Below are 27,994 nucleotides of genomic sequence, written 5' to 3'. Positions count from 1 at the left end.
AAAGTATTTAGCATGCCTCAGGATCTCGTCTATTTTCTTGCTCTGCCAGTCCACGGTGTGCTGCTTAATCATGTCCCCAATCTCGGGACACAGACCATACACACATCTGTACACGAAATGACTTAGGTCCTTTTCTCCCAGACTGTCATCTCCACTAAACTGTTTGGAAGCTAAAATCAGCCTCTCATAGTATGCTGGAACTGACTCTTTCGCTTCTTGATGTGTTCGATCTATTTTAACCCAGTCTGTTTCTTTGGGAGGCACTTTGTTTTTCAAGAACACCATGACCTGTTCATATTTCTTCATTACTTCTGGGTCTGGTGCTCCTGTTTTGGGATCTCTCGGGTATTCTTTGGTTGGCCAATCTATGACTATTTTGCATTCTGCCCACAAGTCTGCTGGCACTATTATATCAAACAGACTATTCAGATCAATCCACAGCACTTTTGACAATTTAACAAATCTGTCTACCTGTCTGTACCACTCGACTGGCTTTTCCCGTAATCGAGGGAAATCATTTGTAAATGACAATATGTCCTGTCTGGTCCATGGGACATGCACATATCCCCCTCCTGGAATCTCTCTCATGGGGAACTCTGTCACCACCTTTTCCTTTTCTCTCACAGGAAATGCTGGAAATGTTCTGTCTGAGGTGTCATCCCGCTTCCTATACCACCTGCTTTTCCATTTGTCCACATCTCCCCATTTCCTTAACACTGTGATTATATCCTTAATCTGGACTATTCGTCCTGCAGGGTTCAGATTTTCAATATCTTTTTCTGTGAAATCCACTCGATATGGCTTCTGTAAAGCTTTTACCTTGTCCATGTCAATTCCCATTTCACTTGCTATTTCTGCTAGTCTGTCATGCAAATTCTTTGCTCTCCAGGTGACGCTTTTGCACAAAAATAATAGTTCTTCATCCTGGTAATTTTTCAGCTTTTCTGTGGGGATTGTCCCTACTATTAGTTCTTCTAGCACCATGCGTAATTTTGCCACATCAATAGTTTGGGTTTCTTTCTCTTTTACCTGTAGACTCTTCAACCATTCACTCAATTCATCTGTAGTTATACCCACTGATTTTTCTACGTTGCCTGGTTCTGTCATTCTCTGTGGTTCTAATATTGGTCCTCCTGCTAATCTGTCTCTTTCTACCAAATCAGGACTGTAAAACGGGTTATTTGACATATTCAATCCACCTTCACTCATGGTGTGTCTCCAAGGATTCTCCCTCGCTTTCATTTGGGGCTGTTCCGCTGGTCTACTGCTCACATACGGAACTGTTAGACCACGCTCACTTTCTTTCTGCTTCTCAAAAATAGGCATAACAGGACCTATGGTCACAGGGACAGTAACTGCTTCTAGATTTTTCGTCAATTCTCTTATTTTCTCTGTCAGCTCTAATGTGGTTTTTGCTAATTCCCTGGAATTTTCACTCTCTGCCCTATTATCCTTTCCCCGTTCCCTAAGAGAGTTTATTCTCTTCACCTCCGGGGTCACATCTTCTGTCTTAATGATTCTCAGAGTCTCCCTCACTGGTGTATCTGCGGTTGGCGTTTCTGATTCCTGCCTGTACGGAGGTGGGCTTTTGTAAAACATATCATCTAAGACATCGTCATCCGTTTCGTTTGCCCCATACCTCCGGGTTTCTACATGGTTTTTCTTTTCTAGGTATTTTCTTCCCTCACTTTCCCCTGCAGTTCTCACTGGAAACAATCCTTCAGTCATACTTGCATCTCGCCACCTTCTCATTCGGTCACAGTGAGTTTCACGATCATTTGGCTGTCCAAACATGTATCGGTACCTACTGCCATTTCTCTGTTTTTCCCGTTCATGCATCTCATCTTCCCACTCTGTCAACGCCTCAAACTGCGTAGGCCTAGGTCGCGGATCTAAGTCCATCATCCTCTCCCGTAAGTTCCTTAATATTGCCAAATTAAAGGATCCATCCTCTGGAAATGCTAAAACTCCGTCTTCCTTGGTATACTTCGCCCAATTGTTTAACCAGATACAAGTATGGTACCCATATTTCGCAACCATGAAGAATGCGGGGGTTTTCGCTGGAGGAAGTAACTGTCCTTCCCTAGTCACAATCTCTTTGTCTTTCACAAACCAATTTCTTAATTTACTGAACAAAGATTTTTTATTCTTCTCGGGTGAATGATAATGCATTTTCTTTTCTTTCGTGAACCCTTTAGTCTTTTCTGCAACTGTATGATCTTTAGTTCAATAGCAACGTGACTCTTACTCACGCACCAATCCTGGCGTGTCTACGTCACTGTCACAATCTCCAATCCCTGCGCGAATCACACTCACGCACCAATCCTAGAGCGTCTTCGTCGCTGTCACAACCTCCAATCCCTACGTCACTGACTAGCTGTCCAATCCCAGCACGGTCCTCCTGACGTCAGCAGTCGCTGCAGCAGCTCCTGCTCCTGACTCCTGTCTCCAGTCTACCCCTCCTTTACAAAACTACTCAGTAGACTTTGTTTCAGTTTTACAATACTTGTTAGTTACAACGTACAAACATCTCCATTGTCTGCTCCGCTAACCACAGAATAGCAAAAGACCTTTCCCACGAGAATTCTGTTTTCCCGAGAGCAGCACCTACCTCTGCCCTACTACAGAATCGTTACGTCCGTTGGCAAAGTAGCGCATCCCTCTACTTCACCCTTCTATCAAGCATCAATTAACTGTTTTCTCCGGAATTAAGACACATAGGTGGAAACGCAATGCTCCTGAGAAATAAATCCAGAGTTCCGCAATCAATCCGAATGCTATTTCATGCACGCACTTTTACACAAGAAAATATAGTTCATTCACACAGAATCCTGCCTTTTCCGAGAACAGCGAACAGTCTGTCCTACTACAGAATTATAACATACGTTAACAAAGCAGCGCTTACCTCTACTTTGTCCTTCTAACAAGCTCAGAGAACACCTGCTACCTTTTCAGTGATAAGCGTTATCGGCATACCAATTGGTCTCCTGGTACCTAAGACCAAAATTTCACAGGTAACCCTTTGCTATCATTCACACCCTTCTCACACAGAAATATCACTAATGGTAACACTCGGCGATGCTATTGAATCGAACCCAGACAATGCGTTGTGCGACTTCAATTGTCACACGTTTCTCCCGTTTACCTACGGGCAACCACAATTCTGTCTTTCCCCAGAGCAGCACTTACCTCTGCTCTGCTTATGGAACTGTTACCAGTTCCCGACTTCCTACCTCCCAGAAGCCGTACAAACGACATAAAACTCAAGACGACTTCAACATATAGTGTTAGTACATATATCAATACCAATCAATAATCGATAAGCTATATACATGCCAAAATCATCAAACCAAAACAATAAAAACCATCTCTAGCTACCAGAAATACTCGTCTAGTTAGGGTCACTAAATCTCCCCCTGCTTCCACGGACGGAATGATTTCTCAGTCACACGCACATACACACATCACACGCTGGTGGGGCCCATAACACCAACATTCATTCTCTCAAACTATCCGTGCCTACAGAGGGATATCCAATCCTGAACTACAGCTGTTCACTTGGATAGAGGAAACCACTTCTGCTGAATTACCCTAACAGTTCCTCCATCCGGAGGTCAATTGGATCATTTAGTTGATATTGGATTTGATGACACTTTTAACTCTCAAATTAATCAGTAAACATTTCAAGAAATAATCACCGACCCAGTACTTCAAATAATGATTTTCTTTATCTAATTAAAATGCAGGTTAAATCCTAACAATGCCATATTATCTTTTGTCATATTTACCTATTCTGGCTAATTGTCGTTTTCTAAGCCAGAACTGGTCCTCAGAAAGTTCATCAGAGTCCTAGAGTCCCCGTCCTCTTCCGTCAGCATAAGGATCTCTAGCGAAGAGCAGCAGCATAGAGTGTAGCATGGGAGAGGCTCTCTAATTCCCTCTCTAGACTACTAATATTTATACTAAAATTTACATATAACCGTAACATTTTCTCAATTCCCAGGCAAGGGATTGGTTGAATTCAAATGCATCTCAATACATTAGGACACTTTTTCTAATTTTCTCATGTGGAAGAAGTATACTTCAGGCGTATGGGAAAGACTGTTCCCAGGTACAAATTGTATCTGTTCGTTGGTAACCGGTAGAGTTTCGGCAGTTCATTTGCATTTTGCAACATTAAGTTCAGGTTCAGGGACATTGGCACCTCGCCCAGGGTAGTCTTCATGGGCATGCTCTGACAGGTCACACAAGGGACACGAATGAAGTCAGTGCAGGCGCCTTTCTCCATTGTTCAAATGATGAAGTCATGTACTTTAGTTAGGTTTCAGTCGGCGGCCATCTTTTGGTAGGCCACAATAGTCAACTTTAAGCAAAGAAACACAAAATCGTAATTAATACATAGAAATGATAAAACAGTGTTATTCCCTTTCTAATACCCTTATGTGTATGTATTTATCTAGCCATATGCATCATTCAAAGCCATTAATGCTGGTTTATTTAAGCTCAAATCACATTAACACTGCTCAAGCAACACTTATCGTTTTAATATGCATACCACTTAGTTCACTTATTAATTCTAGCCATGCAAATGCATTCCCACGTATATTTTCTTTGTTAATAAGGTTGAGTTAGTAGCATCACATCAATCAATTAATTATTAGAATTAATTATTAATCATTTTAATATGAACTTATATAAATGGATTGGGTATATAAAAAGAAAACGTTTTACCCACTCCATCAACAATTCCCTCTCTAGCTCGCAAACTCTATCACCCTCATCCTCTACTTCTCTTGCTTCTTCCCTCCTCCCTCCTCCCTCAACCTTCATCCTTGGCTCTCTCCCTCCTAATAACTCACAGTCACTGTCCCTTGGTCCCTTTTATCTCACTGCCCATCCCTTGCTCCCTTCCCCTCCTCCCTCAGTGCCACCTTGTGCTCCCTCTCCTCCTTTCTCAATGCCATCCCTTGCTCCCTCTCCTCCTCCCTCAATGCCACCCCTTGCTCCCTCTCCTCCTCCCTCAATGCCACCCCTTGCTCCCTCTCCTCCTCCCTCAATGCCACCCCTTGCTCCCTCTCCTCCTCCCTCAATGCCACCCCTTGCTCCCTCTCCTCCTCCCTCAATGCCACCCCTTGCTCCCTCTCCTCCTCCCTCAATGCCACCCCTTGCTCCCACCCCTTCTCCCTCAATGCCATCCCTTGCTCCCACCCCTTCTCCCTCAATGCCATCCCTTGCTCCCACCCCTTCTCCCTCAACACCATCCCTTGCTCCCTCCCCCTCCTCCCTCAATGCCATCCCTTGCTCCCTCTCCTCCTCCCTCAATGCCATCCCTTGCTCCCACCCCTCCTCCCTCAATGCCATCCCTTGCTCCCTCTCCTCCTCCCTCAATGCCACCCCTTGCTCCCTCTCCTCCTCCCTCAATGCCACCCCTTGCTCCCTCTCCTCCTCCCTCAATGCCACCCCTTGCTCCCTCTCCTCCTCCCTCAATGCCACCCCTTGCTCCCTCTCCTCCTCCCTCAATGCCACCCTTTTCTCCCTCTCCTCCTCCCTCAATGCCATCCCTTGCTCTCTCCCTGTCCGTCAATGCCATCCCTTGCTCCCTCCCCCTGCTCCCTCAATGCCACCTGTAGGAAGGTGGAATCTGACTGCATGGTTAGCCCCACTTTTTGCCTGGTGTTTTGCTGGTCTTCGACTTAGTTTGACTGGGATCCTGCTAATAATGACCACAGTCTATCTGCTTTCTACCTCAATTGGTTGTTCATGTACTTTCGGTACACTCCAGATTGGATTATGGGGTACCCTTATCAGTCCCTAGTATATGGTATGCTATGTACCTAGGGCATAGGTACCCCAAAGGCCTCTCAGGGGCTGCAGAATATATTATGCCACCCCAGGGAGGCCATTCAAAATGACACAACAGGTCTGCTTCTGCAGCTTGTGTAAGGAGGTGCATGCACCCCTTACTTAGATATAGGTTCACTATATCTATCCTTATCACTGCACATATAAACCTATCAGTCACCCCTATGGCAGGCCTTATCAATCCTGAAGGCAGGGTGCTGGGTTTTATGTGAGAGGGTGCCCATGCATGAACAGAGCCCCTCTGCAGCCTTCGGAACCTATATTCCGGGGTTGTTTGTGATGCAGCCAAACCATATATACTTAACTGCATTATAAACTTGCGGTAAATGCTAACTTTAAAACGGCTGCATGTAAACATGTCATGTTTGGTGTCAAACACCTTGGAATCATACCTCCACACCAGTAACTGGTGTGGGAGATATGATTCCACCCTACTAGAGGGACAAATATGACAGCACCGGTATACCCGGTACCAGCTTTGCAAGCCCTGGCATCACAAAATGGATCCTGCCAACCACAGACACGAGTCTGCCCTCCTGCTGCTGGCTGAAACTCCGGCAGGGGACGGCTGAACAATAGGTTTCCTGTCACAGGGAGGTGTGACCACCTCCCAGACAGGCTTTAGCGTATTGGGGTTGGGTGGGTGCACTCTGAGAGTGCTTTGAAGTCTGCACTGGGGGCACATTTGGTGTCCCTGTGCATAGTCCAGCTCAAACCGGTTGCAGGGGCTACCAGCCCCTGATCTGGCGCGAAACTGGACAAAGGACATGGGTGTAGCCACCCCTCTGTCCTGACCCTCCCAAAGGTGAGTCCCCAGTGTTTGTCCCACCCCTTCCTTGGGTATAAAGTAGGAACCCCTGGCTACAGGACTTTAGATTTACCTGGATGAAACTCTGCTACAGAATCCCAGAACTTCTACTATCTACACAACGTTGGATGACCGAAGAATCTACCTTGTAGTAAAGGAGTTACTCCCCTGCAAGGCAGGTACCAAAGATGCATCTGTCCGATTTGCAACTACGCAGCTCCTGAAGGACTCCAAAGACTTTGCAACACAGGACGTGGGTTTCCAAGCTTCCCCGAGGCCAATCCGTGCGCTCAGCAATCCTGAGATCCAAAGCCTTCGTAGGGACCGTGCAACCCGAACCCCTGGACACCGTGCACATTTGCAGCAGCATATGCTTCTTGGCTATCCCTGAGGCTGTGCTTCGGGCTACTTGTAGTCCAGACCCCAAGCAGTGATTCCAGTGAAGATTACTGGCCTACACTCCTCGAGTGACCCGTGGGTTGGCATTTAGTGATTCCTCTTGAGGTCCTTTTGCGATCCTTTGTCCGTTGACTTGTGGGTCCCTGAGAAGGATACTTTAACTTTCAATGGGCTTACCTGGTTGCTCCAGACGTGCCCTGAATCTCCATCACTTAGGGAGTCCACAGGACCTTGCTGGTCCACACCAAAGCCGTTTTACTCTCACCGCGTGGGTTGCTGTTGCCAAGGCTTGTTGGTCTCCAATCCTGACACTGACCCCCAGCACTCGACATCCTTCGTGGGACAGCTCGCCTACAAACTGTGGTTGACGTCGACGCCTCCTGGTCCCCGGGGCAGTGGAGTCAAGCCTCACCTGTTTCACCTGAGATCATCCGATATCGGTGGGCATCTGCTCATCGCCTTCCTGGTCACTGGCAAGTGACCCAGACTCTATACCCTCTGCTTTCAGGTTCGTCTCATCTTTGATCCAGGCTTATATCACACCAAACCCTTTTCCTTTCCACGGCAGCAGCACTTTGTAGCAACTCTCCATTGGAAACGATGAAGACTCCCGCCACCATTTGACACCTATGCACCCGGCTTCCCTGGGGTAGGTAACACGAGAACTCTGGTGCTCAAGTGAGAACCTTCTAAATCTAAAAGGTTTGCTCCAAGTCCTCTCCTAAGTGTCCTTAATCTTGAAGAACCAGAACCTTTTGGACCTGGCGGTGCAGGGTACTTCAAGGGGGTAAAACTCAGTTTACGCAGCACAAATGCACTTACCCTCGGCTTCGGCTATTGCAATAGTCGAATCTAAGGACCACAAATACTAAGAAAACAAAGGACAAAAATTGTGGGCGCGACCCACGAAGATACTTAACTAAGGAAGTCTTCTCACACCAACAGAGGCCCGTCTATCGTCTCGCCTTACCATACATCATCAAAGGAAGGGCCAAGGTAGGGCAGCAGTCAGGGCAGCGGTCGTTAGGAGTAACCACGCTGCAAAAGACCTTCGGACCACTTTCGACATACAGGGGTCGCTTAGTGTGGCTCGCGAACCCTCCGGAATTTTCTTGCGGGGTTCCTCACGACCTTCGGGCACAACCGGTACCACTGAAGCCGCCCCACTTGGGCGCCAGTTGAAGAACCAGAACCTTTTGGACCTGGCGGCGCAGGGTACGCCTTATATCTCCTGGGTTCACCTGCTTAGCTACACAGAGACACGGGACACTCTGTCGGCGTTAGAAGATCAGATTTTATTAGCTGCAGCTAGTACAGTTATCCCAGAAGTACACAAGGTAGGTTCTCAGGAGACTGTCACTTCACCCTGTGGTGCACAATCTTATATACCATATAGAAACATATACATTAACCAAATATACACCCAGAGTATACAAGAAAGAGCCAATAAGGAAAGTTGGAAAACAGGACAGAACCAATAGGAGAGTTTGGAAAACAAAGTGTCAGATGACTCGAAGAAACCTCTCCTCCAACTATGTTTGTCACCCTTCCCTCAAACTAATTCATTAACGGATTCGTAACTAACTTGCAGGTGGCGAGATACGTTTGTGTGTATTGGAGGACAGTTGTGAAACGAGAGAATGCTAGCAGAAGACAGTGAAGGCCAGACGATAAGATAAAATCAGAAAAGAATAGTGTGAACCAACAGATAGTTGAGACAGGGATTAGAAAACCAGACGGGGATTAGTGTACTCGGCCAGTCCTAACACCAGCTTTGCAAATAGAGGCAGAAAGGTTGTTTTTAACATGAAGCTGCAGAAAAAGCAGAATAGACTTTGTTCGCCGTGCTGCCTGAGTGATGGCAACACAAAATGGCGGCGGAGCACAAAATGGCGGGTCGATTTGATCGCGATCGGAAATCGAAGTTCCTCAATCTTTAAAATTCCAACCGCGACTTTCCCATAAGATTGTACGGAGCTCGCGGCTTTGTTCTCACACTGCACCCGTCCCCCGTGGGTCCCCTGTGTCACTACCTTGGGTGGTTCCTTGGGGTCCCAGCAATTCTATGTGCTCTAGGTAATGTGTCTAGTCAAGTCGTGGTTCTTATACCACTTTTTTAATATATGGTTTGGTCTCCCCCTGAGGCCCATTGTATACTGTGCTATTTACTGTTGTTTTAATATTGTGTGCCCTACTCTCTAATCTCATAAAGAGGTTAGTAGATAGTGTTTAGTAATAAATACATATATTTTATATATATACCTTGTGTGGTTCTCCATTCATTTGGCCATTCAAGAGGTTATAATATGGTAAACCAAGCTGCTTTACATTCCTTCGAGACTTAGCCTGAAGGCTGCTCTCCATAATTACCACTAGGATAGCTTTCAATAAAGGTTGTCTTAAACCTAATCATCAATAAGGGTTATTTGGACTGGTGCAAGGTGCCCACTATAACTAGTGAACAGCATATACCAGGACAACTTCTCACACCACCCCTTGCTCCCTCTCCTCCTCCCTCATTGCCATCCCTTGCTCCCACCCCTCCTCCCTCAATGCCATCCCTTGCTCCCTCCCCCTCCTCCCTCAATGCCACCCCTTGCTCCCTCTCCTCCTCCCTCAATGCCATTCCTTGCTCAAACCCCTCCTCCCTCAATGCCATCCCTTGCTCCCACCCACCTCCCTCAATGCCATCCCTTGCTCCCTCCCTCTCCCTCCCTCAATGTCATCTCTTGCTCCCTCTCCCTCTCTCAATCCCATCCCTTGCTCCCTCTCCCTCCCCCTTCCTCAATGCCATCCTTTGCTCCCTCTCCCTCAAAGGCCATCCCTTGCTCCCTCTCCCTCCCTCAATGCAATCCCTTGCTCCTTCTCCCTAAATGCCATCCCTTGCTCCCTCTCCCTCCTCCCTCAATGCCACCCCTTGCTCCCTCTCCCTCTTCCCTCAATGCCCATCCCTTGCTCCCTCCTCCCTCATTGCCCATCCCTTGCTCTCTCTCCTCCTCTCTCAATGCCATCCCTTGATCCCTCTCCCTCCTCCCTCAATGCCATCCCTTGCTCAATCTCCTCCTCCCTAAATGCCATCCGTTGCTCCATCTCCTCCTCCCTCAATGCCCACCCCTTGATCCCTCTCCTCCTCCCTAAATGCCACCCCTTTCTCTCTCTCTCCCTTCCTCAATTCCATCCCTTGCCCACTCTTCCTCCTCCCTCAATGCCATCCCTTGCTCCCTCTCCTCCTTCCTCAATGCTCCATCACTTGCTTCCTCTCCCTCCTCCCTCAATGCCACCCCTTGTTCCCTACCCCTCCTCCCTCAATGCCATCCATTGCTCCCTGACCCTCCTCCCTCAATGCCACCCCTTGCCCCATCTCCCTCCCAACTCAATGTCATCCCTTGTCCCCTCTCCCCCTTCCTGTATGTCCATCCCTTGCTCCCTCTCCCTCCTCCCACTCCCTCCTCCCTCAATGTCATCCCTTGCTCCCTCTCCCCCTCCCTGTATGCCCATCCATTGCTCCCTCTCCCTCCTGCCTCTCCCTCAATTTAATCCATTGCTCCCTCTCCCTCCCTCAATGCCATCTCTTGCTCTTTCCTCCTCCCTCAATGCCATCCCTTGCTCCCTCTCCTCCTCCCTCACTGCCATCCCTTGCTCCCTCTCCTCCTCCCTCAATGCAATCCATTGCTCCCTCTCCCTCCCTCAATGCCATCCCTTGCTTCCTCTTCCTCCTCCCTCAATGCCATCTCTCGCTCTCTCCTACTCCCTCAATGCCATCCCTTGCTCTCTCCTCCTCCTTCAATGCCATCAATTGCTCCCTCTCCCTCCCTCAATGCCATCCTGTTGGAAGGCGTTCCCCCGGGGAGGCTGCGGACTGCGTTCCCGACCACCCGGAGGCCCACCTTACCCAGAGATAGGCCGAGCAAGAGCAGGGAGGCCCTTCCTGGAAGGGTCTCGTACCTAGGATCGCACACGCTGCGCTTACACTCTTCTTCGGATAGAGGAACACCACACAGTAATTCGTTGTAAGATAATAGGCTTTTATCGGTGGTTGTCAGGGATCTTTATGATCCGGCAGGCAGGTGCAGAATTAATGCCACAAGTGGCAGCGATCTCGTGAAGAGGGGAAAAGGGGTAGCGGGACAGTCTTTGAATCAGTGTCTCTGCGAGGTATCCGGCGCACAGCTCTCAATCCTCGAGCTGAGGGGATGTTGCTTCTCTCGGCAATCTCTGCCGATTCTCTTGGAGGAGCGGGCCGCGAGTCACTCAGCAGGCACCGGAGGTTTGTAGTTCGGGGAGCCGCGACGGCGTCAGCAGGGCTCAGATGGCTCAGGGTTCGGGGAGCCGCGACAGCGTCAGCAGGGCTCAGATGGTTCAGAGTTCGGGGAGCCGCGACAGCGTCCGCAGGGCTCAGATGGTTCAGAGTTCGGGGAGCCGCGACAGCGTCCGCAGGGCTCAGGTGGTTCAGAGTTCGGGTAGCGTTCTTCTGTTCGGGGAGCGATCGAGCCGCGACCAAGTCAGCAGGCTCTCGTCAGTCCAGGTCTTCTCTGCCCCCGTCCCGTCAGCACCCCTTGTTATACTCCCCCTCCTCTTTGATGTCCGGGGTCCTCGCGGAGAGGGGTCTGGTGCCTGGGGGGCGGTGTGATGGGGTTTCCTGTCGCTCGGCCCTTTGATCTATTCAGGTGGGTCTGGGAGGGACTCCAGACGCCCAGTAGGCGAGGCGCCCGCTCACCGGGGGCCTGGTGGTCGATAGAAACCTCCCTCGGGGAAGAGACCAGAGGTGTGACCGGGTCGGCGCCTCTCGGTCTGGCTTGGGGGGTTCCTCTCTCCCTCGGCCGGGCATGCGTGTTGGGGATCCGGTCGGCCCTCGGGATGTTGGCCCACGGGAGCCGGAAGGCCGTGTCCATGAGGTGCGGCGTGGTTGTAGGGTAACTTGCTGGTCGGGAGGGCCCACGCCACGAGGCCGGTCTCACACGTGCCCCCCCCAGCTGAAAGGCGGGGAGAACTACCCATCCACTTGGGGGTTCTCCTCGCTGAAGCGGAAGAATCGGGACAGGCCGTCCGCGTTGGCGTGGTCCGTCCCCGGGGCGATGTTCCACCGTGAAATCCATCCCTTGGAGGGAGATGGACCAGCGTAGCAGCTTGGGGTTTTCCCCACGCATCTGCATCAACCACCGCAGGGGTCGATGATCTGTTTGCACTTGGAAGTGTGTTCCGAACAGGTAGGGCCGTAGCTTTTTGAGGGCCCAGACCACTGCGAAGGTCTCTCTTTCAATTGTGCTCCACCGCTGTTCCCGGGGCAGCAACCTTCAGCTGATGAAGGCTATGGGCCGATCTATGCCTTTGTCGTCGAACTGGGAGAGGACTGCCCCGATGCCGTGTTCCGAGGCGTCCGTCTGGACCACAAACTCCTGGGTGTAGTCGGGTGCTTTGAGCACTGGGGCCGTGCACATGGCGGCCTTTAGGGTGTCGAACGCCTTCTGGCAGGAGGGAGTCCAGTGTACTTTCTTGGGTGTTTTTTGGAGGTTAGTTCTGTGAGGGGGCCTGCGATGCTGCCATAGTTCTTAATAAACCTTCGGTAGTAGCCGGTGAGGCCCAGGAAGGCCCGGACTTCCGTTTGGGTTGCGGGAGGTTCCCAGGACAAGATGGCATCGATCTTCGGCTGGAGAGGGGCAACCTGCCCACTTTCCACCTGGTGCCCCAGATAGGTTACAGAGCCGTGCCCAATTTGACATTTACTGGCTTTGATGGTGAGGCCGGCCCGGCGCAGAGCCAGCAGGACTTGACGGAGGTGCTGGAGGTGCTCAGTCCATTGGGAGCTGAAGACCGCGATGTCGTCGAGGTATGCTGCGCTGAACCCCTCTAGTCCGGACAGGACCCTGTTCACCAGCCGCTGGAAGGTGGCCGGGGCATTCTTCATCCCAAACGGCATCACCCTAAAGCGGTAGTGCCCATCCGGGGTGGAGAAGGCGGAGCGCTCCTTGGCTCCCTCGGTGAGGGCAATTTGCCAGTATCCACTAGTCAGGTCGAAGGTGCTGAGGTAGCGAGCGGCCCCAAGGCGGTCAATGAGCTCGTCGGCGCGGGGGATAGGGTGAGCGTCCGCTCGGGTGACCGCATTGAGCCCTCGGTAGTCCACGCAAAACCTCAGCTCGGGGGCAACACCCGGGGTAGTCGCTTTCGGAACCAGGACTACCGGGCTGGCCCAGGGGCTGTCGGAGGGTTCAATCACCCCGAGGTCTAGCATCTTCGCCACCTCGGTCTGGATGCAGGTTCGGACCCGATCAGGGACCCGGTAGGCCCGATGTCTCACTGGCGGTCTGTCGCCGGTGTTCACGTCGTGGACACACCAGTTGGTGACCCCAGGGGTCAGGGAGAAGAGGTCCGCGAACTGCCCTAGTAGCTGGCGGCAGTCGTTGGACTGTTGGGCTGTGAGGGCGGTTGATAGTCTCACTCCCTCCACGGACCCATCGGTCTCTTTCGCCCCCAGGGGGTCTGGGAGGGGCTCGGTGTCTTCTTCGGCCCCATCGTCGGTGGCCAGGAGTAAACTCAATTCGGTCCGTACAAAGTGAGGTTTGAGGCGGTTCACGTGGAGAACCCGGAGGGGGTTCCGCGGGGACTGCACATCGACGAGATAGGTGACCTGGCTCTTCCGCTCGACCACCTTGAAGGGCCCAGTCCATTTATCTTGGAGAGCGCAGGGTTTCACCGGGGCCATGACCCAGACTTGTTGGCCCAGCTGAAACTCGACCAGCGTGGCATTCTGGTCATACCAGTGCTTCATTTCTTCTTGACTAGCCTCGAGGTTCGCTTCTGCGAGTTCTCTGAATTTCCGGGTCTGGTTGCGGAGCGCCAAGATGTATCGGAACACATCCGGAGGGGTCCCCCGGGGGGTTGTTTCCCACCCCTCCTTGACCAGGCTCAGGGGTCCTCGGACGGGATGTCCATATAGTAGTTCGAATGGGCTGAATCCCAGGGATTTTTGGGGAACCTCCCAGTAGGCGAACAGGAGACATGGGAGGAGGACGTCCCACCTTCGGCGTAGGGGTTCCTCGAGGCCCATGATCATTCCTTTCAGTGTTCTGTTAAAGCGCTCAACGAGGCCGTTTCCTTGGGGGTGGTACGGGGTGGTGAATTTGTACGATACTCCGCACTGCTGCCAGAGGGACTTCATATATCGGGAGATAAAGTTCGTACCCCGGTCACTCACGACTTCGCGGGGAAACCCCATGCGGGAGAAGATCCCCATCAAGGCTCGGCCTACCACGGGGGCCGTCACGGTGCGGAGAGGGATGGCTTCGGGGTAACGGGTGGCATGATCCACCAGGACGAGGATGAACCGGTGGCCCTGGGCGGTCTTGGGATCCAGCGGTCCCACAATGTCGATTCCTACCTGCTCAAAAGGGGTACTGACGACGGGGAAGGGCTGTAGCGGAGCCTTGCGTTTGCCCCCACTCTTTCCGCTGGCCTGGCACGTGGGGCAGGACTTGCAGTGGGCCTCCACATTCGCTCGCATCTTGGGCCAATAGAAGTGGGTGACGAGCCGTTGGTAGGTCTTATCTTGGCCTAAGTGTCCGGCCAGGGGTACATCATGGGCCAGGCCCAGGAGGAGACTTCGGAAGCGTAGGGGTACCACTAGTACCCGGGCCGATCCCAACTCGGCCGACTTCTGTTCGCTGTACAGGAGGCCGTCCTCCCAGTATACCCAGTGGGTGCCAGTCTGGTCGCCTGCTGCTTGTGCCTCGGCCTGTTGTCGGGGTCCAATGAGGGTCTTGCAGGTGGATTGTTCTCGGCAGAACTCTTCACGGGAGGGGCCCCCTTCGCAGGGCCACTGGGCCAGTTCTGGCAAGTCCTCGAGTTTGGTCAGGGTTTCGGGGTCGGAAGGCACTGACCCTTCGTCGGGAACGGTCGGTTCGTCCAGAGGGGGGTCGTTGGCCTCTGGTGGTGTATTCTGGATCTCGGGGATGGTAGTGGTGTGTAGCGGCATGGCCTCTCCCCCCTCGGAGGAAGGCGCCCGGAGAGTCATTGAGCGCGTGGTGGCGCATACCCACTCGGGTAGGCCCATCATCTCGAGGTGGGCTCTTCGTTCCACTTGTCCCCACGGGGAATTCTCAAGGTCGTTGCCCAGGAGGCAGTCCACGGGCTGGGAGGTTCGGACTGCCACCTTTAACTTGCCGGTGACTCCCCCCCATTCGAAGGGGACTAGGGCCATCCGGCAGAGGCTCTCGGAATTGTCTGATGATATGACGGGGCAAAATGTGCCGGGCAGGATCTGATCTTCGGAGACCAGGTGACAATGAACCGCCATGACACTCGCCCCCGTGTCCCGGAGGCCCTCGATGCGGTGACCATTGACCATCACCTGCTGTCGGTACTTCTTCGTGTTGGCGGGCAGGGACGTTCCGGGGACCATCTCCCGGTCCCCTAGGGAGACCAAGGCCATGGTGGCTGGTTCCCATTCTTCGGAGTCTTCCATCTCTTCCCCCAGGGCTACGGAGGCCATCTGTCGAGCCGGTGGGGTTGTTGTGGCGGTCCGCTGGTACAGGGGACATTGAGGGTCGCTGGCATAGTGTCCGGTCTGTTGGCAGCGGAAACAGGTGATCCTCACTCGGGGCCCCGGCCTCCCTGGTGGCCCGGTGCTGGCCGGAGGTGGAGCTGGAAAGGGCGGAGATTGTCCTCTGGGAGGGCTGAGCGGGGATCCCCCCGGGGGCTCCCTTTGCCGGCCTTGATTCCCTCCGCCCCTCTGGTGGGGGGGTCCCTGACTGTGGCGACCGTAGTCTCCGACGGGGCACCGGGAGGCCCGGGTGTTCACCCACCGGTCAGCCTCGACGGCCAGTTTTCGAGGGTCTGTGAGTTTGCTGTCCAGGAGGTGCTGGCGCAGCTCTACGAAGCAATTAACGGCCAAGTGATCCCAAGCGATCAGGTCGAACAGCTCCTCAAAGGTGAAGACCTTGCTGCCCTTGATCCATCCGTCCAAGGCCCGGCTGTAAAAGTTCACGTACTCCACCCAGGTGGTACCGGGTATCTTTTTGCAGTCTCTAAATCGTTGCCGGTACATTTCGGGGGTGAGCCCATACCTGGCTACCAGGGCCTCATTCATGTGACTGTAGGAGTTCATCACCGTGGAGGGCAGGTCCAGCAGGGTATCTCTCCCCTCGCTCAGGAACCGGCCCCACAGCCCAGCCCCCCAGTCTTTCTGCGGGACTCGGTGGGAGGTCATGGCGACTTCGTAGGCCTTGAACCATTGCTGAATATCGTCGTTCTTATAATATTCTTTCACCACATCTTTGGGGATGTGGACCTTTGGTTCCACGGTGGAGGAGATGGGTTGGGTTTCCGAGGGTCGGGCCTCCGCCTTCTTAGCCTTGAGCTCGATTTCTTTTAGGCTACGTTCGTGCTCTAGTTGGAGTTTTTTTTCTTCGTGTTCTCTCTGTCGTTTCTTTTCCTCTAGTTCTCCTTGTAGGCGTAATTGTTCTACCACCAGTTTTTTTTCAGCTAGTTTTAGCTCTCCTTCGATTTTTAATTTTGCTAGTTCTAGTTCGTGGTTGCGACCTCTTTCTCGGTCCGCTAGTTCCTCTGGGGATAGGCCCCCCTCGGGGGCACCGTTCCTCCCCAGGGTGCTTCGTGGTTCGTTGGGAGGCTCTCCTTCTGTTTGTGCCCGGGGAGTTTCCGCCTCGACCCAGGTTTTTAATGCCCCCTGGAAGTCCTCTTTCGTGCTTAGTCCGGTGGTAGCGATTCCAAAGTCTTTGCAAAATTGTTTCAGTTCTCGGTGCGTATAAGATTCTAACTGGTCCTTTTGGAATGCCGTGCTCGGGTTGGTGCCTGCGGCACCTAGGGAAGTTTCTCCTTCCATTCTTCTTGGTAGTGCGTAAGCCGTCTACTGCACGATCTCTAGGTGTTGGCTCGGATCCCGTCGCCTGCCACCAAATGTTGGAAGGCGTTCCCCCGGGGAGGCTGCGGACTGCGTTCCCGACCACCCAGAGGCCCACCTTACCCAGAGATAGGCCGAGCAAGAGCAGGGAGGCCCTTCCTGGAAGGGTCTCGTACCTAGGATCGCACACACTGCGCTTACACTCTTCTTCGGATAGAGGAACACCACACAATAATTCGTTGTAAGATAATAGGCTTTTATCGGTGGTTGTCAGGGATCTTTATGATCCGGCAGGCAGGTGCAGAATTAATGCCACAAGCGGCAGCGATCTCGTGAAGAGGGGAAAAGGGGTAGCGGGACAGCCTTTGAATCAGTGTCTCTGCGAGGTATCCGGCGCACAGCTCTCAATCCTCGAGCTGAGGGGATGTTGCTTCTCTCGGCAATCTCTGCCGATTCTCTTGGAGGAGCGGGCCGCGAGTCACTCAGCAGGCACCGGAGGTTCGTAGTTCGGGGAGCCGCGACGGCGTCAGCAGGGCTCAGATGGTTCACGGTTCGGGGAGCCGCGACAGCGTCAGCAGGGCTCAGATGGTTCAGAGTTCGGGGAGCCGCGACAGCGTCCGCAGGGCTCAGATGGTTCAGAGTTCGGGGAGCCGCGACAGCGTCCGCAGGGCTCAGGTGGTTCAGAGTTCGGGTAGCGTTCTTCTGTTCGGGGAGCGATCGAGCCGCGACCAAGTCAGCAGGCTCTCGTCAGTCCAGGTCTTCTCTGCTCCCGTCCCGTCAGCACCCCTTGTTATACTCCCCCTCCTCTTTGAAGTCCGGGGTCCTCGCGGAGAGGGGTCTGGTGCCTGGGGGGGCGGTGTGATGGGGTTTCCTGTCGCTCGGCCCTTTGATCTATTCAGGTGGGTCTGGGAGGGACTCCAGACGCCCAGTAGGCGAGGCGCCCGCTCACCGGGGGCCTGGTGGTCGTCCGAAACCTCCCTCGGGGAAGAGACCAGACGTGTGACCGGGTCGGCGCCTCTCGGTCTGGCTTGGGGGGTTCCTCTCTCCCTCGGCCGGGCATGCGTGTTGGGGATCCGGTCGGCCCTCGGGATGTTGGCCCACGGGAGCTGGAAGGCCGTGTCCATGAGGTGCGGCGTGGTTGTAGGGTAACTTGCTGGTCGGGAGGGCCCACGCCACGAGGCCGGTCTCACACATCCCTTGCTCCCTCTCCCTCCCTCAATGCCATCCCTTGCTCCCTCTCCCTCCTCCCTCAATGCCATCCCTTGCTCTCTCTCCCTCCTCCCTCAATGCCCATCCCTTGCTCCCTCTCCCTCCCCCAATGCCATCCTTTGCTCTCTCCTCCTCCCTCAATGCCATCCCTTGCTCTCTCCTCCTCCCTCAATGCCATCCCTTGCTCCCTCTCCCTCCTCCCTCAATGCCATCCCTTGCTCTCTCCTCCTCCCTCAATGCCATCACTTGCTCCCTCTCCCTCCCTCAATGCCATTGTTTGCTGTCTCCTCCTCCCCCACTGCCATCCCTTGCTCCCTCTCCCTCCCTCAATGCCATCCCTTGATCTCTCCTCCTCCCTCACTGCCATCCCTTGCTCCCTCTCCCTCCCTCAATGCCATCCCATGATTTCTCCTCCTCCCTCAATGCCGTCTCTTGCTCCCTCTCCCTCCCTCAATGCCATCCCTTGCTCCCTCTCCTCCACCCTCAATGCCATCCCTTGTTTTGTCTCCTCCTCCCTCAATGCCACCCCCTGCTCTCTCCTCCTCCCCGAATGCCATCTCTTGCTCCCTCTCCCTTCCTCAATGCCATCCCTTTCTCTCTTCTGCTCTCTCAATGCCATCCCTTGCTCCCTCCTCCTCCCTCAATGCCATCCCTTGCTCCCTCTCCTCCCTCAATGCCATCCCTTGCTCCCTCTGCCTCCTCCCTCAATGCCATCCCTTGTTCCCTCTCCCTCCTCCCTCAATGCCATCCTTACTCCCTCCCGTCCCTCTATGCCAACCCTCACTCTCTCCCCCTCCCTCAATGCCATCCCTTGCTCCTTTCCTCCTCCCTCAATGCCATCCCTTGCTCCCTCCCTCCTCCCTCAATGCCCATCCCTTGCTCCCTCTCTCTCCTACCTCAATGATCACCCCTTGTTCCCTCCCTCCTCCCTTAATGCCCATCCCTTGCTCCATCTCCTTCCTAACTTAATGCCATCACTTGCTCCCTCTCCTCCTCCCTCAATGTCATCCCTTGTTCCCTCTCTTACTCCTATCCATTGCTCCCTCTCCTCCTCCCTCAATGCCATCCCTTGTTCCCTCTCATACTCCCTCAATGCCACCCTTTGCTCCCTTCCTACCTCAATGCCATCCCTTTGTGGTAAATTTAAATTACCTAGACTTAATTTATGCGGTAAAGTTCAATAAGAATAACTCAGTAAAAATAAGAGGCAGAATCCGTGGTATTTGAGGTTTTAAAAGGGGATTTATTCCTTACAAAGGAATTGGTTCGAACCAGGCAATCGGATTCCGTCACCACGAAGGTTCGGGAAGGGATAGGCAATACTTTATTGACAGGTTGTCATATATATAGTCAATGCATTACAGTAAAGACAAATGCAGAAGGCGTAACAGCTGAGAAGAGAGATAAGAATTCACATACGTAATGAAAGAAGGCGTTACAATAGGCGTGCATAAGGGCGTGTACTAGAAACGTCATTATGAGGATGTCACAGGTGGGTGGATCCATAAGAGAATCCTGCAAGGTCAGCAGAAATATATGGCAGAGATGCGCGTGCAGCAGCATGACGTGTGATTGACGTGTAACTGGAGGGTGAAGGGGACTTGACATTTAGCCCTACATGAGGAGACAGAAGTCTGGGATGTCAGAACAACCTAATCCCAAATCGTATCTAATATCTTGTGTTTAAGGAACTGTATTATCTGGAAGGAAAGGTCTCTCAGGCAGAGGCTATCCTATACTGACTGCTAGTGCGTGTATAAGCGTCTACGTGTCTACATGAGATGCGAGGGGGCATGGGCCTACCATGGTAACAGGAGCTATGAATTACTTGCACGGAGACAGTAAGGCCGGGCCCTTTGCTCTGTAGCTGGAAGGATGTTTACCTAAACTACTAGACAGGAATGTATTTCTCGAGGAGCGGAGCAGATAACTTGAAGGCTAAATACAGTCTTGGCAGGCAACAGGCCGGGCCAGGCACCGTTAGCCGCGCAGGGAGTAAGACAAAGGTCATGGATACAGATGCAGGTCCAGGCTGGAGCATTCAGAGGCAGAAGGCAGGAAAAGGCTTGATGGCAGAATTCAGGGCCTAACTTGCCAGAGCTGAAAAACGTGAAAGGTACACCATATAAAGACGGTGGCAAGGCATACTTAGGAACGGAATATTCGACCCATTCATGGTGGATCTGAAAGAGGACATGTTAACGTTGGACGCATATGTATTTGCGTCTTCATAGTTGGAAGTGGAGGGAACATACATGTACTTGTAGCACGTACATGGAGCCGTTGGGGTCTAAGATAGGGGACACAATTGATCATAAAAATTCATATTTCCTCATTCCCTCCTTGTCCCCTACGGACCCTTCATGATATATCGATCCTCAGGAATCCATCAATCTGTTCATGTAACATCATTTGCTCTTCTTTCTTCTTACGGGATCTTGAATGAGAACTTGAGTGTGGAATACATGATGTGGCACACAGGCCGCAAATCGCTGGCCCACATTGTAGACACAGGCAGCAACTGAATACTATGAGAAGGGCAATACCTAGGAAGGATAGGACTTTCCATCCCCAGGCTGACAACACACTCCAGAACCAACCGGACCACGTCCAGGTGCCTGGATTCTGGTGTATCTGACTTGCAATCTTATGAAGACGAGTTATGGCTTTATATACTGATGGCGCGTTTTCTGGGATGAAAACACAGCAACTCGATCCGATGACTCTACAGGCTCCGCCCCTATCGGCCAGGATGACGTCAAGGACAAGACGATTTTGGAGAACAACAATCCGCATCGCAGACTGCTCCTCTGTTAAGTTGCCTAGGGCAGAGGTAGTTTCATTCACTACTGCTTCAAGGGTTCTGGTCAATCTGTGTATCAGTTTACTATTAGAGACAACACCTATGTAGGGAAAGAGACCTTTATTGAAGTCTGTGTATTGTTCCCATGCCGTTTCAGTGTAGTCGACAATCGGAAGATCTCTCTGGGGTCTATTGTGTACTAGATGGGTATTTCTATGATAATCAGGAGGGGCTAGGAAAACAGGTGGCAGAAGGAATGCAATGTAATAGGTACCATCCCAATCTAGAGGTAAACGTATATATGCGGTATGACCACAAATGAAGTAGGAATGACGGGAAGCTCTAAATGTAGACTTGCCTTGATCACTGAATTCGATCACAGTGGTACATTTACTATGACCCAGGTGTACTGAACCATTCCTTCTTACACATAATTCACCTTTGACTGGTAATACTGACATAGCAGGCAAGACTGGTGCAGCTTCGGATTCAACATTCAGAATCATGAGGTTAAGTGTAAAGTTACCTAATCCATATACTTCATTTTCTAGATCAGTTCCTGTCCTTTTGGGAAGTCCCTCCTTGTTAGGGTAGCAGGCTTTAAGCAAAACTAAGTTCAGGTTTCCCCATACCCAGTTGCTCTGGTAAACTACGGTATTTGAATCTAAAGAATTAATCAAACTAAACCATGCACCACAGGAACCATTGTGTGTGAATGGATACGGAAAGAGGGGCAGAACTCCCTTGTATTTCTGGTAGGGAGGGAGTCGGCCACATATCCAACAATTTGTAGCGTTGTTGGCCTGATGGGAGTGATGTAACATACTAATGAATGTGTTGTTGCGCAGCGCAAGTCTGTAGGGCAACTCATGTGGAGGTAATTCGATAAAAGAGTGTTCGGCAGTAACATTGAAAGCAGAATGTGCATGCTTGAAAATAGGGTAGTATATGTGCAACAGTATACTTGCAGCAATAATCAGAAGATTTAGAAAAAACATAATCAATAATGTCACTATACAGTGACTACGAAGTGATTTACAATATGCACGTTTCTTGAGCTGTTTCTGTCTATCTCTCTCTCGATTTCGGTCTAGAGGATACATGTCAGAGACTAATTTAACCGATTCACCTAGGAGAGGACTTAAACAATTAAATTATCTGACTTGCTAGACCTTAGTTTCAGTTTATATTCCTGGGAAGCAGTTTTCTCGACCAGGGGGAGTTTTGAGTCAGTCTGTGGAGGAGGGCAGGGCTGAGATTTCAAATCAGAAGGCAGTCCGTGAAATTTCTTGATGTGGCTCGAGTGTAGCCAACCCTTGCGACCCTCAATCTTCACTGCTGTCCTCGTGGTCAGAAGTACTAATTTCGGCGTTTGCCAGCGAGGCTCCAGCGGGCTCCTCCTGTTGAAATTTCTTATAAACACAAAATCTCCGGGAACCACTTCATAGGGCTTCACCTCGGTGTTGTCGGGAAAGGCTGCAGCTACCTGTGAACGGCAAGATTGTAGTGCAGACATCAAGGAAGCAAGGTAATCTGTCAGCATATTACAATCAACATCAGTGATTTTACGAGGTATAGGCGTCCCCCACATATTTGGTGGCCTACCGAAGACCACCTCGTACGGGGATAGCCCTGTTCGAGAATGTGCTATCATTCTCATGTAAAAGAGCGCAACTGGTAAAGCTACTATCCAGTCGACGCCTTTCTCTCTGCAGATTTTAGAAAGTCGAATTTTCAGAGTCTGGTTATGACGCTCCACGAGACCTGCTGCCTCGGGATGGCGGACACAGTGGAATTTCCATTGATAGCCTAACAGGAGTGAAATGTGTTTCATTAGCTCGGATGAGAACGGTTGACCATTATCTGAGTACACGATACGGGGCAAACCATACCGTGGGAAGAATTCACGAACCAGCTGCTTGGCAGTGGTCGGGGCAGTGTAATCTGGGACTGGATATGCTTCTGTCCAACGGGAAAGTGCGCATACAACTACGAGGACATATTTGAATCCTCGACAACGTTCCATCTGGATATAATCCATCTGGAGGACTTCAAAAGGGTGATCGGGAGGTTGAAATCCACCTTGCTCTACAGGAACGCCTTTACCTGGGTTGAACTGACAACAAATCATGCAAGTATGCACTTTCTGTTTGGCTGCAGCTCGTAAGTGTTTATTGAACCAAATGTTTTGAATACTGTCTAACATAGCTTTCTCTCCTAGATGCGCTGGACTATGTATTGTGTTAATGATAACCTGAACCATGGAGTCGGGGAGAAACCATGTAGATTTTCCCTTCGTCATCCATCCCTGATCTGTTTGGATCCCTCCTAGTTCAGTCCATTTCTTGATTTCCTCTGGTGTAGCATGTGTCTGTATGTCAATTACATCAAGGGCGGGATCCCTAACTGTCATGCAGTGTGTCGATGTCGGAACTATTGTCTTTGTCAAGTCAGTTGCATGAGTTCGATTCTGTGCTGTTTGTTTAGCTGTTCGGTCTGCTAGGTCGGTACCCTGGGAAATGATATCGGTGACTTTTGTATGGGCCTTGCACTTCATGATAGATATCGAAGTAGGCAGATGTATTGCATCTAACAGAGCTTGAATGAGGGGACCGTGTTGAATGTAGGCACCGTGAGAAGTTAAATAGCCTCTCTCTCGCCAGAGGACTCCGAAGTCGTGTACAACTCCGAATGCATAACGTGAATCTGTGTATATGTTGACTCTCTTATTTTTGGCTTGAATACAGGCTTGTGTCAGAGCGATGAGCTCTGCTGCTTGAGCTGACAATGTGTCAATACAATTCGTTTCAATAACTTCGGTGTCTGTCGTGACTGCTTAAGCGGCCACTAACTCTCCTGTACTTGTTCTCATGCATGAACCATCCACATAAAGTGTCAGGTCTGGATCTGGTAATGGAATGTCTGTCAAGTCTTGTCTGGGTTTCGTCGTAATAGTAATGACTTCAATACAATCATGTGCCAATGGGTCTGTTCCACTTAATGGCAAAAGTGTGGCAGGGTTTAATGTACTACAGCGTCTGATTTCTATGTGTGGCTGAAACAATGTTAATTCATAACCTGTCAGTCGTGCTATAGTCAAGTGCTGGGTCTGAGTTCGGTTTAAAAGAATTTCCACGGAATGTGGAACTTGCACTGTCAATTGATGTCCTAATACTATGGAATCGCTTTGTCTGATCGCTAAAGCTGTCGCTGCGACTGATTTCAGGCACGTAGGCAGAGCCTGGGCTACTGGATCTAATGTGCTAGAAAAATAAGCACACGGCTTGTGTGAACCTGCTTGTTCCAGAGTGAGTACTGACAAGGCAGTACCTTCGCGTTCTGTAACAAAAAGTGTAAAAGGCTTACTGTAACATGGTGTCGCTAAAACAGGTGCTTGACATAAGGCTTTCTTTAAGTCTTCAAAAGCTTGTGTATGTTCCTGAGTCCAAGGGAGGACAGTCGATGTCGCTGCCTCCTGGGTTGTCAACTGAATGAGTGGCTTTACTAGAAATGCATATTGGGGAATCCATTGTCTACAGTACGAAGTGAGACCTATGAAGGCCCGCACCTCCTTTTGTGTCTTGGGTGGTGACATGTTTACAATTAACTGGATGCGGTCAGGTGTGAGCTGTTTCCCCCCTTTGGACAGCAAGTGCCCAAGGTACACAACTTGCTGAACACAGAATTGCAGCTTCGAAGGGGACACCTTGTGCCCCTTGTCGGCCAGGAAATGTAAAACCGTCAGTGATGCTTTTTCACATTCGGGTTCGCTTCGGGCGGTGATCAGCAGATCATCGACATACTGAAGCAGGGTAGTGTTAACAGGCATGTGGATACTGTCAAGTTGTCTTTTCAGTGCTTGGCTGTAGATGCTGGGGCTTTCTGTGAATCCTTGAGGTGCACGTGCAAATTTGAAGCTTCGTCCATTTAAACAAAATCCGAACAAATATTGGCTTTCCGGATCGATTGGGACGCTAAAGAAGGCGTTCTTGAGGTCAATTACAGTAAAGAACGTTGCTTCTGAATCAATAGCTGTCAATAATGAAGAGATATCTGGAACCACGGGATACTGTGGTACAATGCATTTATTCAATTCGCGCAGATCAAGAATTAATCGATAAACTGGGGGTGCATTTGGATCAGTTCGTTTAAGAATTGGAATGATAGGAGAATTACATACATTGGAGTCGGTTTCCACAACCACTCCTTGTGCAATGAGCTCGTCAATGATTTGCAGCAAAGCCACTACAGCATCTGGAGGTAACTTGTATTGTCGAATTCGTGGTAATACCACTCCTGCTTTGAGTGTGACTCGATATGGTGTAATGTGCATACAACCTACATCAGTGGGGCCTTGTGCCCATAAATGTGCAGGGACATTCTGTAACCGGTGATCCATGTCTCTAAATACGTAGTGACCTTTAAAGTCACGCAAAAATAGTCGTACCCCTTCCGGGGAACAACATATTACAGCTCCTAGAGCTTTCAATGTCTTTATACCTAACAAGTTTTCTGGGCATGATTTTGTAAGCAATAAATCTGTAGTCCGTGTCAATGGACCAACTGCAAGAGGAAGAGGTTGCGATACTTCATTAACAATAGGCTTTCCTGAAAATCCAAGGGAAACATTCTGTGAGCCTGAGAGGGGTGCCCCTGGAACCTCGTCGTGACTTATAGTTGTTCTGCTTGCCCCTGTATCAATTAAAAACTTTCTGTCTTTCCCTAATACTTGACTATGTACATAAGGACCCTCTTGATCTACAGGAACCTCAATAAGGGGTAAGCCAACTTCCCTCTCTAGGCTGTTTCATGTGTATCGCTGATAATCGGGATAGTCATTTTGTGCATACTGGTACATCTGTTGTGTCGTGTTTTGTGTTGCGGCACTAGGCTGTGGCTGTGGTACTGCTACGGTATGTTGTGAAGCTGGCATAGGCTGTACATTCTGAGGTACTTGTGGTTGGATCTGATCCTGTCTAGGTGGACGCGGTCTCTCCTTGGTTTTACCTGTAGAGATATTATGTTTCAGAACTGCACAATCGTTTATATAATGACCTGGCTGTTTACAATAGTTGCATGTCCCTTTAACAGGAACCGCTGAATTACTGGACTGTGTCGCACCCTTTTTATGACCGTCAGCTGGAACTGACTGGGCGACGAGCATTTTCATTTTCGTGTCTTTCATGCGTCTTTGTTCGTGTTCTTGTTCTTCTCTAATTCTATTCTGGTGGTACTGTAACATTTGTAACATTTGTGACGGGGTATTAGCTTGCCAAGAGCTCTCAACTTTCAATACTCTGTTCTTAACCTGGGGCAGGGAATTCTCGACTAATTTTGTTACAAAAAGATGTGGATATGAATCGCTACTTGCTTTCAGACCGCTATTAATACCAAAACATTTTTCAAATCGGGAATAAAAATCACTAGTGTCTTCATCGGGTTTCTGTTTGCAGGCTGAGATTGCACCCCAGTCTTCCTTTTTCGTAGTTAATAAACGTGGCAATACTTGTACTAACAATCCTGGTAACGCTTTAGTTTTGTCCCCAAGCCCTAGGCCTGGAGTTCGGGAATTTTCTTCGTTTTCTAATGCAGTCCAATCAATCTTTTGTTCTCCCACCTCCCATTCTTTTTCTTTGAGTTTCTCGTAAATACCGGCAGGCAATAATACTTTTAATATTTTCATAATGTCAGGATAGGTATAATCACCCATGAGTAACATGTCTTTTACTTCACGGTGAAACCCTGCTGGATCTTTGTCATGGCTGGGCACTAATTTTTTCATTTCCAATAGTTCTATTTTAGTTATGGGTGTGTACACAAACACGCGTCTAAAAGTATTATCATCATTTCTAACTGGGTGCACTTCGCGTAAGGGATTCTGTCTGTCTATGTAATACATTTTTCTTTCCATGGAGGGAGCTGGATCAAGCTCTGGACACAAGAAGGCACTGTATCTGTGCCGATGTTCTAGAATTACTTTAATTAGATCGGTACCTAGACCTCTCCATTTCTTCATGAGTAGTTCTATCAGTATATCAGGTAGGGGACTAGGATCGGAGTGTTGGCCTTTATACAATATAAGGAGGTGTTGTATCATGTACATACCAGCTAAACGCTGTTCGTCTGGTGAAAGATTCAAAAACGTGTGTGCTAGCGCGTCATCACTATATTTATCAGAACTGTCAGCCCATTGTACTGCTGACCTGGCTAATTCTTGTTCATCCATAGAATCGAGTACATGGTACCCCATTCGTTCTTGAAGTATTTTATCAGTAGCCTGAAATAAGTGTTATGGGGTCTTTGGATTTGACATGGCTGCTTGAAAAATTCTCTTACTTTCTGGACGTATCGGACGCATTGAGTTATTAAAAGATCTTCCCTTACCTACGTAAGCTATCATTTCTCTAGTTGGTAATTGTAATTGCCCTGTTGTCGTTTCTAGTTGTTCCTCCTCCCCCGAGGATTCAGTCTTATCTGCATCTATTTCTCTTTCAGGCTGTTCTCTTTCACATATTTGTTCTACTGTTTTTCGGATCCTTCGGTACATATTTTCTATACTATTCTGTTTATCATGTTTTCCGTCTGCTATATTCTGACCCCATTTGTTAAGTGCTTTCATTTCTTCCGGGTCTACACCTGGCCTATCTCTGTTTCTTATCAGGCAGTTTATGAAGAAGCGTAACAGCAGTTTTTGCGTGTCCACTTTCTGGTATGCCATGGCCTCGCCAATACTTTCGGGACCTTGCCCTGTTTGGACAAAGTGATATATTTTGTCTAGATGATCAATCATTCCTGGTAGTATCATTAAATAGTTCGCAACTCGTCGTAGACGTACAGATGATAGCATCATTCTGTCGTCTTTACCGGGTACTGGATCATATCTACAGTCTGTAAGAGGTTCTTTAAGTATGTCGTAATTCGCTGTTTGAGGTGTACGTTGGTGTGCTAAATCCCTATAAGTCAATCGACGTGCTGATGGCGGCGTATGAAAACCTCCTGTCGTACCTCCTGAGGTGCCAGGTCCAAAAGGATTCGTTGGGTGTAAGGTAGGGAGAATAGG

This window comes from Triturus cristatus, chromosome 3_2 (genome assembly GCF_964204655.1).
Source record: "Triturus cristatus chromosome 3_2, aTriCri1.1, whole genome shotgun sequence".
Taxonomy (NCBI): domain Eukaryota; kingdom Metazoa; phylum Chordata; class Amphibia; order Caudata; family Salamandridae; genus Triturus; species Triturus cristatus.
Note: the sequence above shows the minus strand (reverse complement) of the source record.